The following is an 11955-nucleotide window of genomic DNA, read 5'->3' as shown; positions in this document are numbered from 1 at the left end:
AAAACTTAAATAGCAGAGAATTGATGTTTATTTCTTAAAACTTGGACATACCAGTATAAAAGCTAACCTAAGATGGAAATTCTTATCCTTAATACATGACTGAGTATGTCTTGCCAAGGAATACTTGGTAAACACTGGATGCTGTTAACAGTTTTACTGCAGTTTTAAGGAGAGTAGCTTTAACAAATCTGTTCAAATTTAAACCACATGCATAACAGAACTAGAATCAGCTCAAAAGATCTACTGAGTATTACAAGGCACTTCACATCAACTCCTTGTGCTGCTTAATTACTGAAAAGCATAAAGAATACTTTTGGATGGTGATACAAATAAATACGCTACACATTTTATGACCTGACATCAAATACATTTACTCAACCTTCTTCAATGGTCGGCAACATCATTATGGCAGGATTCAACAACTATCAAACCGTACCCCACAGATCAACTGACATGTTTGCAAAGTTTAATTGACAAAACCACGTTGTATGTACCAATCTCCTACTTCTAAGGAGGCAACCTCTGCAACAGCTGCATCCAAGGCAAATTAAGTGGGAAAAAGTGGTATAGTTTTAACACTGCACTTCATATCCTCCTTTTAATTGTTCATCCCACAATCCTACAGGTTTCACTCATCTATGGAACAGAAGATGGAAGAAACGTGGCCCTGCAGAACTGCAACAGGGAGAGCAATGCAGGAAAAGAAAACCCAAATGCTTCTTGAAGTCTAGAGGTAACAAAACCAGGCCACTCTGAAGTCATTGCACTGGCCGGGTGTCACACACATTCAAATGCCTCACAGCAGACTGTACTGAAATCCGTGTCACAGAAAGCCATCAGCCCTTGGTCGTCACAAAGGAGACCACTTCTGTTAGTGCTCTTCCTAAGGCAGGAGCCAGTCTGAAGTCTATGAGGAGACAAAGGGCCTGAGAAATCTAAGCCTTTTTGAGATCTAACATGTTACTGCTTTCTTGATTGCTCTCAAACGATACAAAAGAGGAAAATGGCCTTCAGAATTCACTGTTACCAGCAATCAATTGACAATTAACTGATAAGCAATTTCTTCCTGGAGACAGTCTGTAAACACAAACTAAAAAATAAAAAAAAAAAAGAGAAATAATGCTCTTGAGAAGCAACCAATTGCACTTATGTCCTATTCTAACTTGCACTCTTCTTTACACAAATCCAGTACATAACTTTACAACATGTAAATGGTATCAATAAAATCTATGATGTTACATAAACATAATGGGTTTTTGTTTGCATTGTCCTACATGGTTTGCCTGCATTTACTTTGGCTGACAAGTATATCCCAGTCAATGGCAAACACAGGCTGAAAACAAACCAGAATCCATTACGAATTTCAATCCAATGTCATTATAACCAGACTCCAGTGACTCAGAACTACATTAATTTTAATGCAGTGTCAGCATTAAATTAAAAAAAATACATATTGAAGTATTAAAACATCTAATAAAGGCTTACTTTTATTTTCAACAAAGTATCTGGAGGTGTGGGAAAGAAAGGAAAAATATAATTAAGTTCATCTTAAGAAAAGTTACTGTAGAATGCTACATGAATTTCATGCCAGCCTCAACTGTGTCAGCAAGGAGGCAAACTGTATGGGCAAGCTTGTCAAAACAAAACAGAGAAAAACCCCCAAACTTGTTCTGGTCACGTCTGCTTTTCTTTATGATACAAACTGGTAATCACAGTGCAAAGTAAAATTGCAAGAAGTATCGTGCTTTGATAACAGGTAACATCCAATGCCTATGTTTTTCTACTTGGAACCAGGAAATCTCCAAGCAGAAATGACACATAACATAATAACATCGGTATTCTATGTTCACAAGCCTCCCTCTGCGACTACATCACCAGTTGGTCTGGGTTCTTTTTGTTTTAGAAGGGTTTTATTGGTGCTTTCCCTAATCTCCTAATGCCCCTCTGACAGATGTACAGACCTTACTGAAAGACAGCTGCCAGCCTCACATGCCCATTACTGGTACTCTGGTACAGAAGCTATCCAGCCCCACAGCAGAGCTCAACGTATCGACTTAACGTAATGACTTCAGGTGCAGCTCATTACAGATGCTCACAACCAGCCCATGTAAAACAGCAAAGCTCTTTCAAACCTCTTTCTTAGTTCTCAGCAGACAGATACTGTGAGGTTCCAGTGCATTTTGCAGTGACTTACTCTTGTGCTAGCATGCAACACTAACATACTGAAATATACAAGACTTCAAGCTTACCACTGTAACTACACACTTTTACCTGAAGGCACAGAAAGTTGAGTAAGTTCAGTAAATTTCTTTGTAAAAATATCTTTATGTATAGAATAAAATCAAAATGGTACCAATCAATGAGTTGTACATACGATTTAAATCCAATGCACGGGAGAACATACATTTATCAAAAAGCAAAACTTAAAGACAGATAAATTGACCTCATTTTCAGAAAAAGCTCTTTCCTACAACTTAATTTTCATGCTGAAAAGCTTCTCAGTTTTCTTTCTAGACACTTCTACATAGAATAGAGCTTGTGAAGTACATTGAACATTCACAGATTCAGAGGAAACTGGCTCAAATGACAGTGACTAATAATAAACCTGAACAATTAAAAAAATAAAACCGGAGCCTTTAAGAAAATGAAGTGTTTTACAAAGTGATCTGAAAAACTGACAAAAAGAACCATACATTTTTCAGACATGAACCTTGTTACTACAACAACTCCAATACAAGATCTAAGTGACAGCGCAGTTTAGTTTCCCTCTTAATATCCTTTTTCCAAAATAATCCTAATCCAACCAGCCCATCCCTTCTCCTCAATCACCTCTGCAGTCTCTGCCTTCTGATTTCTTTACCAAATGAAGAAAGAAATGTCTGGAAGCATCCTTTGACTGCAATCTTCTAATGTAAACATACGTTAAAAAAAAAGTTCATATTACATTCATATTTTAATAAAATATTATTTACAAGGAACTGATTAAAAAATCATAGAGAAGTAAAATGATGCATCTGTCTAGCAAAGCTGCATCCAAAGATCTGAGCTATGGTACTGAACATACTCATCACAATGGTGGTGAAAAATGAAGGAGAGGTACTGAACACCTGGAGCATCTCCCTGTTCCACTTCAGGCTGTACTTTTGCAATGAATTATTGCTGCAAATAAAAGAAGTGAAGACAACAAGGTGGGGAATTAATAAGCAAGTACTGCAGCTGCAAGGGAAAGTCAGACCAAAGACAGATGAGGGCGTAGAATTAAACAAGATAAATGCTGCAGATTACATATAAGATGTTAAGTAAAAACACAGCACATCCACAAATGCTACCCTGCACCCACGTATGTATTATCAGAAAATGTATTCATTTTAAAAATATACATATATACACAGAGAGTGGTGACACACTGGAACAGCCTGCCCAAGGAGGCTGTGGATGCCCCATCCCTGCAGGCATTCAAGGCCAGGCTGGATGTGGCTCTGGCCAGCCTGGTCTGCTGGTTGGCTGCCATGCACATAGCAGGGGGTTGAAACTCGATGACTGTTGTGGTCCTTTTCAACCCAGGCCATCCTATGATTCTGTGATACGAAATATCAAAATGTTCTAGGTGTAACTCTCACTCCCAGCAGATTACTTTTGGTAGCACATACCTCTGGACACTATGAAGCTTTCACTCTGTAACAAGTAAACTTTCTCTTTTTCATTCAAATAAAACTTGGAAAGCTGAATTTAGAAGATCTCCTGTCTTCTCTGAAGAGATAACTTTAAGATAAGGTCTACCAAAATCAAGCCCAAACCTCCAGCTAACCAAAGATCCTGTCATATATACATATATATGTATATATGTATATGTACACATACATTGGCCACATTTCTATACGCTACTTTTCACCATGGAATTCTGGTCCTGCAGATGCCAAGCAGTGCAAATGTTTTTTTCGTACACACATTTCTTAAGAAAAGTAATCACTCTGCTGATTACATTCATTTAATTTTCATGGCTAGCTGTCAATATTATGAATGCTTCGTGAAGTCAGTAATAATTCATTTATAATAGGGGCTTTTTTTCCAAAGCTGTTTCCCCAGTCCATTCTTTATGCTTAATAATTACAGAGGCAAGGCAGCAGCTGGGCACTGTGTTCCATATACAGAAAGTCTAACCAATTGTAACACTGTGTACACTGCAACAAATGCAGTGCCACAAGCTCAAGATGACTTTCATGAGTGAAGACACAGAAGAAGAAAAGCACAACACTAACACACTGTTTGCAGCACATGCACAACACTGATAGGCACTGATGGTCTTACTGAGGCTTTCAGCATTTACTGAGACAAGCAGTCTGAAAGCAGCGTCAATCTACAGGTAGCATTTGAAGTGCCTTGAATGTGCATGGGACAGCATTACAAGCTCTGGGAGATAATTCTTACAGATGCCATATACACTGCCAAAATTTTATATACACTTTTTAACATATTAATCAATGTTCAGCCTCATGCATTTAAATATGAAATTCAGCCCCTTAGTAGGCTACACAGATGAATGGCTGCTGTTTTTTTCGTTACAGGACTGTGGACTACAATCAAGCTGACAATAAGAAGAATAGCAATAAAAGGTATTTATGGAACTTCCATTAAATGTTTTGCTTACTTCCACAACAAGCATGGTACATGCTGCTATTCAAGCCTCTTCACATCCACCAATGCAGCTCAGTGCAGAGCTATGGTAGGACTGGATGAAAAGATGTCTCTAGGCTACACCTTGTCTATCTGTGATCAGCACATGCTCCTCCCACCACTCATTATACCAATGATGGCTGTGCTGTGGCCACCCTTCAACTTGGAAGCGGACCACAACTATAAGCTCAGTTGTCAAAGCTATTGACAAAGCAGAGCCAAATACTACTACCTCTGCACTTGTTGCAAAAGGACAGCATTGGTGGACACATGCACTGAAGATGTGCCACTCTGAAGTAAGCAGAGACCTTTCAAAGTGCTCTAGGTACTACAAGTCTGTGTACTCTTACGCATCACTAAATTAACATGATGAAACCATTATGAAGCAGTGTTGCATGAACCATTTCAGATAATAATATGTAATCGAGGAAATATTTGGTGGACAGAATTCAGAACACATGAGCACCTAATGGAAAACGATCTTATCAGGATATTCAGGTACACCAAATTGCTGTTCTAGGTCCCACAGAAACTCAGTGACTCACAAGATACTCAGTATGTAATAACCCTCACACTGTTACTAATAATCACCATGCAGCAGGAACCATGCCTCTTCATAATCATGTAGCAATGCCTTCTTCCTGTAGTAAGCTGACAACATGTTTCAACACCTTCTCATTAGTTCGGCAATGAATGGGAAGTTTGGACTAGCAAAGTAATCCAAGACAGTCAGAGTATGCCTACAACTACATTTGAGCCAAAACCAATCCTGGTCAAAGAAGACAGCAGACAAAGTACAGAAAAGGATTCAAGTGACACGAGTTCTAGAGAAAAAATAGATGGTAGAAGAGGAATTCTACCAAAAAATTTCAAAAGAGATAGAGGAATGGCAAAGCAACTTATAAGTATTAAGAGAAAGGAAGTGAGCAAGAAGCCAAAGGTGGCAGAGCAAGAACAAAGTACTAATAGGCCAAGAGAGAAAAGAAATGAGGTAGCATATGAGCTATAGCCTTGGAAAAGACAGAAGAGGTTGTGTAGGGAATAGGTAATGCAATTAATGGAGCAGAATATTCCAAAAGAAAAGCAGGAGCTCGAAGTGTTAAAGGAAAACACAATGAATGAATTAACGGGTAGGGGCTGGATGTGATTAAGCAACCACATATCTCCACGTTCCTGCCACTGTGACATCTTTAACAACCTCACTGCACTACTTGCATTAAGTTCATCTCAACATTAAATTAACGCTTATTAAGCCCCAAGCTGATCACAGGTTTTGTGGGCTGCTTTCTGTCTCTCCCCATTTTTAATGGAATTTCAAAACCAACGGTTTTATTTATTTATTTTTAACAGGGGTGAAAAGGGCTGGCAAAAAACACATGTTCTTTCAATTTCCTACATTGAATACGTGGCATAAAATCCCCAAATAAGACAAAAATATTTTGCTGAAACACCAAGAATCACTGAGGCCAATTTTCCTGAGCTGCCTCAAGTTTCTTTTACGCTGGCTCAGAAAGTTCATGCTAGTTGTGTTAAGTAGATTATTACCAAACTGCACTTTCCAAGTAGAAGCAAACCTTCATCTAGAAAAGTCAAAGTTGCTGGCTCTGCTGAACTATTACCAGAGAGAGCAGCTCTCCATGGCTGTCCTGCCACGTGACAACATCAAATAGAGGTATTAAAGAAATCGTCAGGAGTTTGCCACACACCTGCCCAGCCTTCCACAACTAGATAAGGAGGACATCGCTGCTTCACTTTGAATTCTTCGCCAAAAGAAATGAAAAAAAACCCATAGGATGGATTTTAAAGTATTCTTAAAAACAAAAACTATACACTCTTCAACTTCTGTTTTCTGCATTTATGCAAAAATGAATGTATGTCCACCTCCAAGGTGTATTTTTTTTTTTTTTTTTTTTTCATTTTAGGCACCAGGGCACCAGCCTGTTGATTCATGCAGCTATGTTTGTTCTTCCAGCTGCTTCTCAGAGAGCTGCAGTTTAAATTAAGTAGAGCAGCACACCTCTGTTCAAATATATAGAGTTTAAACTCAATATGTTTAAACAGCAAAAGGTATAGCAAGTACAAAATAAGCTGAACTTAGCAACAAAATGCTTTCTAATTACTCAGCTCCTCTACCCTCAATGGTATAACAAATACCTGAGACAGGAGCACAGTATAAACAAACATGAAACTCATTTTCTCAGATAACAGAGGCAGAGCAAAGCTGCACGACAGTAACAATATGCTCCACTGGGTCACCCTGCTCCCACTGTATTCTTTTCCTTCAAAATCAGGAAGGAGTCCTTCAGGCTGTTCTCTTTTTAATTGCCCAACTTGTTCTTAGGACCACCACTCTCCACCCCTTTCCTAGAGCTTTTAGCACAGCACTGGTGCTCCAAAGGGCAATCCAGACAATCCGGAATTAGATCTTGGCTAATTGTTTCCCTTTTGCCATGCTATAAATGTCTCACCCAGGACTTCGTTAATTTTAGGAAAAGTGATGGTCAATGCTGCAGCTGCAACTTTCTAAGTTTTTTGGGGTTTTTTTGCACGTTTTATTAATGACAAATATCAGAAAACGGCAGGATTAGACTCTTCTAACCAACAGCTCAAGATCTCTAGGATCCTCGGACAGCAAAAGAATAAGAAAAGAAGCCACACAAAACTGTATAAGTTCCAGGCTATTTAGGAACACCTGTGCAAAAAAACAATGATTGCCTGCTGCTGACCTAAGACAGAGGAATCCTTAAGAGGATTATTGTCTTCCTTTGTTAAGATTCTTATCAGATCACAATTTTTTTTCCTATATGACATGAGAAGCTTTTGTTCTATAATGATTACTGAATATAAAACAAGTCACAACCATCTTAACTTCCACTCTAACTGTAGCCACAAGACAACCTGGGGTTTGCATGGGAATTCATTTGGTACATTAAGTACATATTGTAATCACAATAAAGCTACACAGCTGTACATGCAATTCCATTTTATGCGTCTTTTAAGAGTGCAAAAATTGTACCTGGTTTACTAATTGCCCTGAAACTGCTCTGGGTTCAAATAAAAATATGCAATACTCACTTGACTCAAGCTGTAAAGTTTCTCTATGGCATGTAGATGCTTTAAAAACAAACAAAACATTGAACCACGAGCAGAGGAAACTCAAAACATAACTTAAACCCAAATGAGCTGCTTTATACTGAACTAATGCATTACACCTGAAGTCACAGGAATACATTCTCCAGTGAAAAATATGATTAAGTGAGAGCTATCCTCTACATTCATTCTGCTGCACAAGAGCTCAGGCTTGTACTTTAAAGCATCCACATTTATTAAATGTTTATGAAATGTTAAATAATAAACATACATGTAAAAATATCATATTATATTACTCTACTTACACATTTAGAAGAGTTTAATTGTAGCCTGAAAATGTAACCTCCATTCTCTTCTCAATTGGTAGCATCAATTTAGCCAAGAGCATATTCTACTCAGCACTAATTTAGCACTAATTTAGTCTCACAGTATTTTTTCCAGCCATCAGACTGCCCATCATGTGCTTGGGCTCTCATTCTCTCCATAGAGGGAGCAATGTGTGTAATGGAAGAGGAACTTTATTGAACCGCACGTGTGTAAGATGTGCATGTTTGTGTAAGAAAATGATCAGACTCAATAAGCAGCCTTCAAAGCCATGACGGAAGATGCAGAAACAAACTAAGAATTTGTTCTGTAGTATTCAAAAGGGCCCTTCTGAAAGCCCAACTTCTCACACAGGTTTCCTCTTTCTTGCTGAAGCTCCAGCACAACAGAAGAGCAAAATCATCATGTTAAGCCTTAATTATTCATTTGTTATCTTTTAAACACCAGTTTTAGCCTCTACAGGCATAAGTTTTAGGTCCTTTGAGATCAGAGCCTACACCACCAACTGTATCCAATGCAGTGCCAAAAGCACATGAAAGCTGCAGAGGGAGATGAGCCTGTGGCAGCAAATCCCTGCAGGAAGGCCAGCCACAGAGCCCTCTGCTTGTCTGCACTTCCTCAGCACTGAGAACACAGCCTCATTACATCCCATCTGAGCTGCAACAAAGCACAGGAAAACCTGAAGGCTTGTCCTGATCTCTCTGCCAACCATGAAAACAGAAAGCATTACACTTCAAAACGCTACCTGAAGGCTTTTCATACATAAGCAATCCATACAGTCTACTTGTCAAGAAAGGAGGTTACCACATCATTCCTTTTCAAGATATTTTTCTTGCATAATCTTGTTAAGACTACACCAGCTACCCTTCAAGCTCAGACATCTGTAAGGCTCAGAATGTGTTACTGAATATCAAACTGATAAGAACAAATTCTACACTTGATCTTAGCCAAAAGGCTGAGAAGCCAGTGTGCTCTTGCAGCTCAGAAAGCAAATGGTATCCTGGACTCCATCAGAAGAGGGGTGGCCAGCAGGGAGATGATTGTCCCCCCCTACTCTGCTCTTGTGAGGCCCCCATCTGGAGTACTGTGTCCAGGTTTGGAGCCCTCAGTACCAGAAAGACGGGGAGCTGTTGGAGAGGGTCCAGAGGAGAGCCACAAAGATGATCAGGGGACTGGAGCACCTCCTCTATGAGGACAGGCTGAGGGAGCTGGGCTTGTTCAGCCTGGAGAAAAGAAGGCTGGGGGGTGACCTCACTGCAGCCTTCCAGTACCTAAAAGGAACCTGTAGAAGGGAGGAGAATCAACTCTTTGAAAGGGTAGATAACAGCAGAACAAGGGGAAATGGTTTTAAGTTGAAGGAGGGAAGATTCAAGTAGGATGTCAGGGGGAAGTTCTTTGCTATGAGAGTGGTGAGATGCTGGAATAGGCTGCCAGACAGGTTGTGGATGCCCCGACCCTGGAGGTGTTCAAGGCCAGGTTGGTTGGGGCCATGGGCAGCCTGGGCTGTTATGAAATGTGGAGGTTGGTGGCCCTGCATGTGGCAGGGGGTTGGAGCTTCATGATCCTTGAGGTCCCTTCCAACCCTGACCATTCTGTGATTCTGTGAATATCTATGACAGTAACTCAAATCAGTCAAGATGCTGAATGTTAAGGGAACGTTCCTTCTCATATTGCCAAGTCTAGCAGATCAGTTTCAATAACAAAACAAAGAAAGAAATCTGATTTATTTTATTTTGCTTCTGTAACTCCTGTAGTGCTGTCCCACATATTCCAGTGTTCAGAAATACATCCCCATACTCGACTTTCCTACAGCACCCTCTTCAGATTATTCCAGATCTGGAACAATTAAATAACAGAGGGAGAATGAATGACAAGTAAATTACATTCCCCAATAATCTACTGAGCCAGACCATGCTGTGCTAGATATTTTACATCATTGGTATTACCATTACGTATTTCTGTTTGTAACATCAGCTATACCTTCAAAAATACAATCTTACCACATGTGAGAGATTCATTTAAAATGGAAATTGTAATTACTTGTAAGTGTTCTGTTAGACCAAAATGGTGTGTTTTTGCTAAAACTTAGGAATTTGAAAAGAACATTAGGACACTTTACTGTCTTTTAAATGGTAACATTTTTGTTCCTTGAATAACAAAAGGAATACACGTGTTGTCTCCTTATCTCAAAGCTCTAAAAGCAAATACTTCATTTCTGAATATTTGTAGTCACCTAAGGAACAGCCCTTATCAGAGCTGTGCATTACCATCACATTCATGGAAGTTTTCTCCTTATCATCTCTACCTCTGACCCCTTCTGAAAATGCTAGATAAACAAATGCTTTTTTTCTTTGGGCAGAAGATATTTACTTGCTCGCATGTGTATCAGTCATGGTATTTTTCTTCCCTCAGAAATGTCATCAGTTACAGCGCAGACAATTATTTCTGACAATCACTGGGCCTTGGCACCTGAAGTGAATTCCACTAGAAATTATTCAGCACCTCTGCAATATGCCCATCAATCTACAACAGTGCATTAGCCACAGAAGTATCTGTAGTGGATCAAATACTGAGTTTTGTATTAAGTTATTAAGATACATAAACAAGCTTGAGCAAAGTGAAAAGAACATGGACAAGGCTATGCCATGTAACTAATACAGCTAAGGGAATCACTCTGCTGAACATCAAGTCATTCTGCAGAACTCTTTCAGTTCAGACCAATATAAATACTAACAAGGCATAACTGCTTAGGCATTAAATCAACTAAAATCTCTCCTCCATGGTTACCAAACACCGTTCTCCATTGTCAACTGCTACTTTCTCTCCAACTCCTCCCAAACTACTCATTAATTAAAGTCCTGCTACACTGAAGATGATAAACTGGAAATTAGCTTATCGACAATATTCTTCCTTAGACATACTGTGATTGCAAACTTGACCTCCTTTTGTCTTCAGTTTGGACAGGATGCCAATGTCAGTGGTACATCAATTCACCAGAACTGCCATTACACCTCTGCTCTAACTGGCAGAAAGTTCACTGCTCTTCTTTTACTTGATTAGTAAGCAATCTCATCAGTCACATATTCTATTAAAAAATAATGGAGAAAAGCTCAACAGGAAAAGCATGCATTTTGCCAGTGTATACTTAGGGAAATCTAAAAGTACCTCTTTGTAAGTGAAGTTATCCACTTTTGAATTCAATACATTACTACAGAGTCTTTGCGTCTGATCAAGAAAGCAAATGTAGTACAGCAAACATGCCTTTTTTCTGACTACACGAATACAGACATAGTATGTTTTCCACCTTGCCCATACACTTTTGGATTAGCAGGTTCATTACTATCCAGAACTCTCAACTTACACACATTGTTTGCCTGTTTTTTATGAAGTACTTTTTAGCTAGATGTTACAAAACAAGATTTCAGGTACATCCTTTCTTGCCAATAAATTTGTCAAGAAATATCTAATTCACTAACACATTATTAAATGACAAGGAGAGCATGCAATTTACAATAAAATTGAGTATTTGATTAATTCCATTGGGCTGAAGTTTATCTAATAAGGCAGACAGCATTCTACATTCTCTACATTACATTCAGACTGTATCAGAGCACATGCAGATGGCTCTTTCCCAACCCAGTAGGTAAGACAGCACAGGTCAGTGAAGAACAACAGAGCTGTAAAGTATACTAATAGAAGCCTCAGCATCCTACAGGAACGACCACTGAACCTGCTACAGTCATATGACAAAGTTATAATTGTAAAAGCTGGAAAGCAAAATATAATTTCATGCTATTAGGCTCACCACCCCACTCAATTACTTGGTCTCTTCGTAGCAGCTAATCACCTTCAAGTGAACTTACTGAA

The 11955-nt window shown here is 39.1% G+C and overlaps 1 protein-coding gene and 1 non-coding gene across 4 annotated transcripts in view; both read right to left on the bottom strand.

Annotated features, from left to right (window-relative positions):
* PPP2R5E (protein phosphatase 2 regulatory subunit B'epsilon) overlaps positions 1-11955 on the bottom strand; it is a 73706-nt gene that overhangs the window by 34183 nt on the left and 27568 nt on the right. The gene's annotated exons all lie outside the window — the stretch shown is intronic.
* Positions 8883-9055, bottom strand: LOC122158436. Its single transcript, XR_006168232.1, has one exon. It is a non-coding gene; the product is annotated as a U2 spliceosomal RNA (small nuclear RNA).

This window comes from Centrocercus urophasianus, unplaced genomic scaffold (genome assembly GCF_019232065.1).
Source record: "Centrocercus urophasianus isolate 14NV4802_14NV808 unplaced genomic scaffold, USGS_Curo_1.0 seq_14, whole genome shotgun sequence".
Taxonomy (NCBI): Eukaryota; Metazoa; Chordata; class Aves; order Galliformes; family Phasianidae; genus Centrocercus; species Centrocercus urophasianus.
The sequence above is the reverse complement of the archived record's forward strand: the minus strand, read 5'-3'. Positions and strand labels throughout refer to the sequence as shown.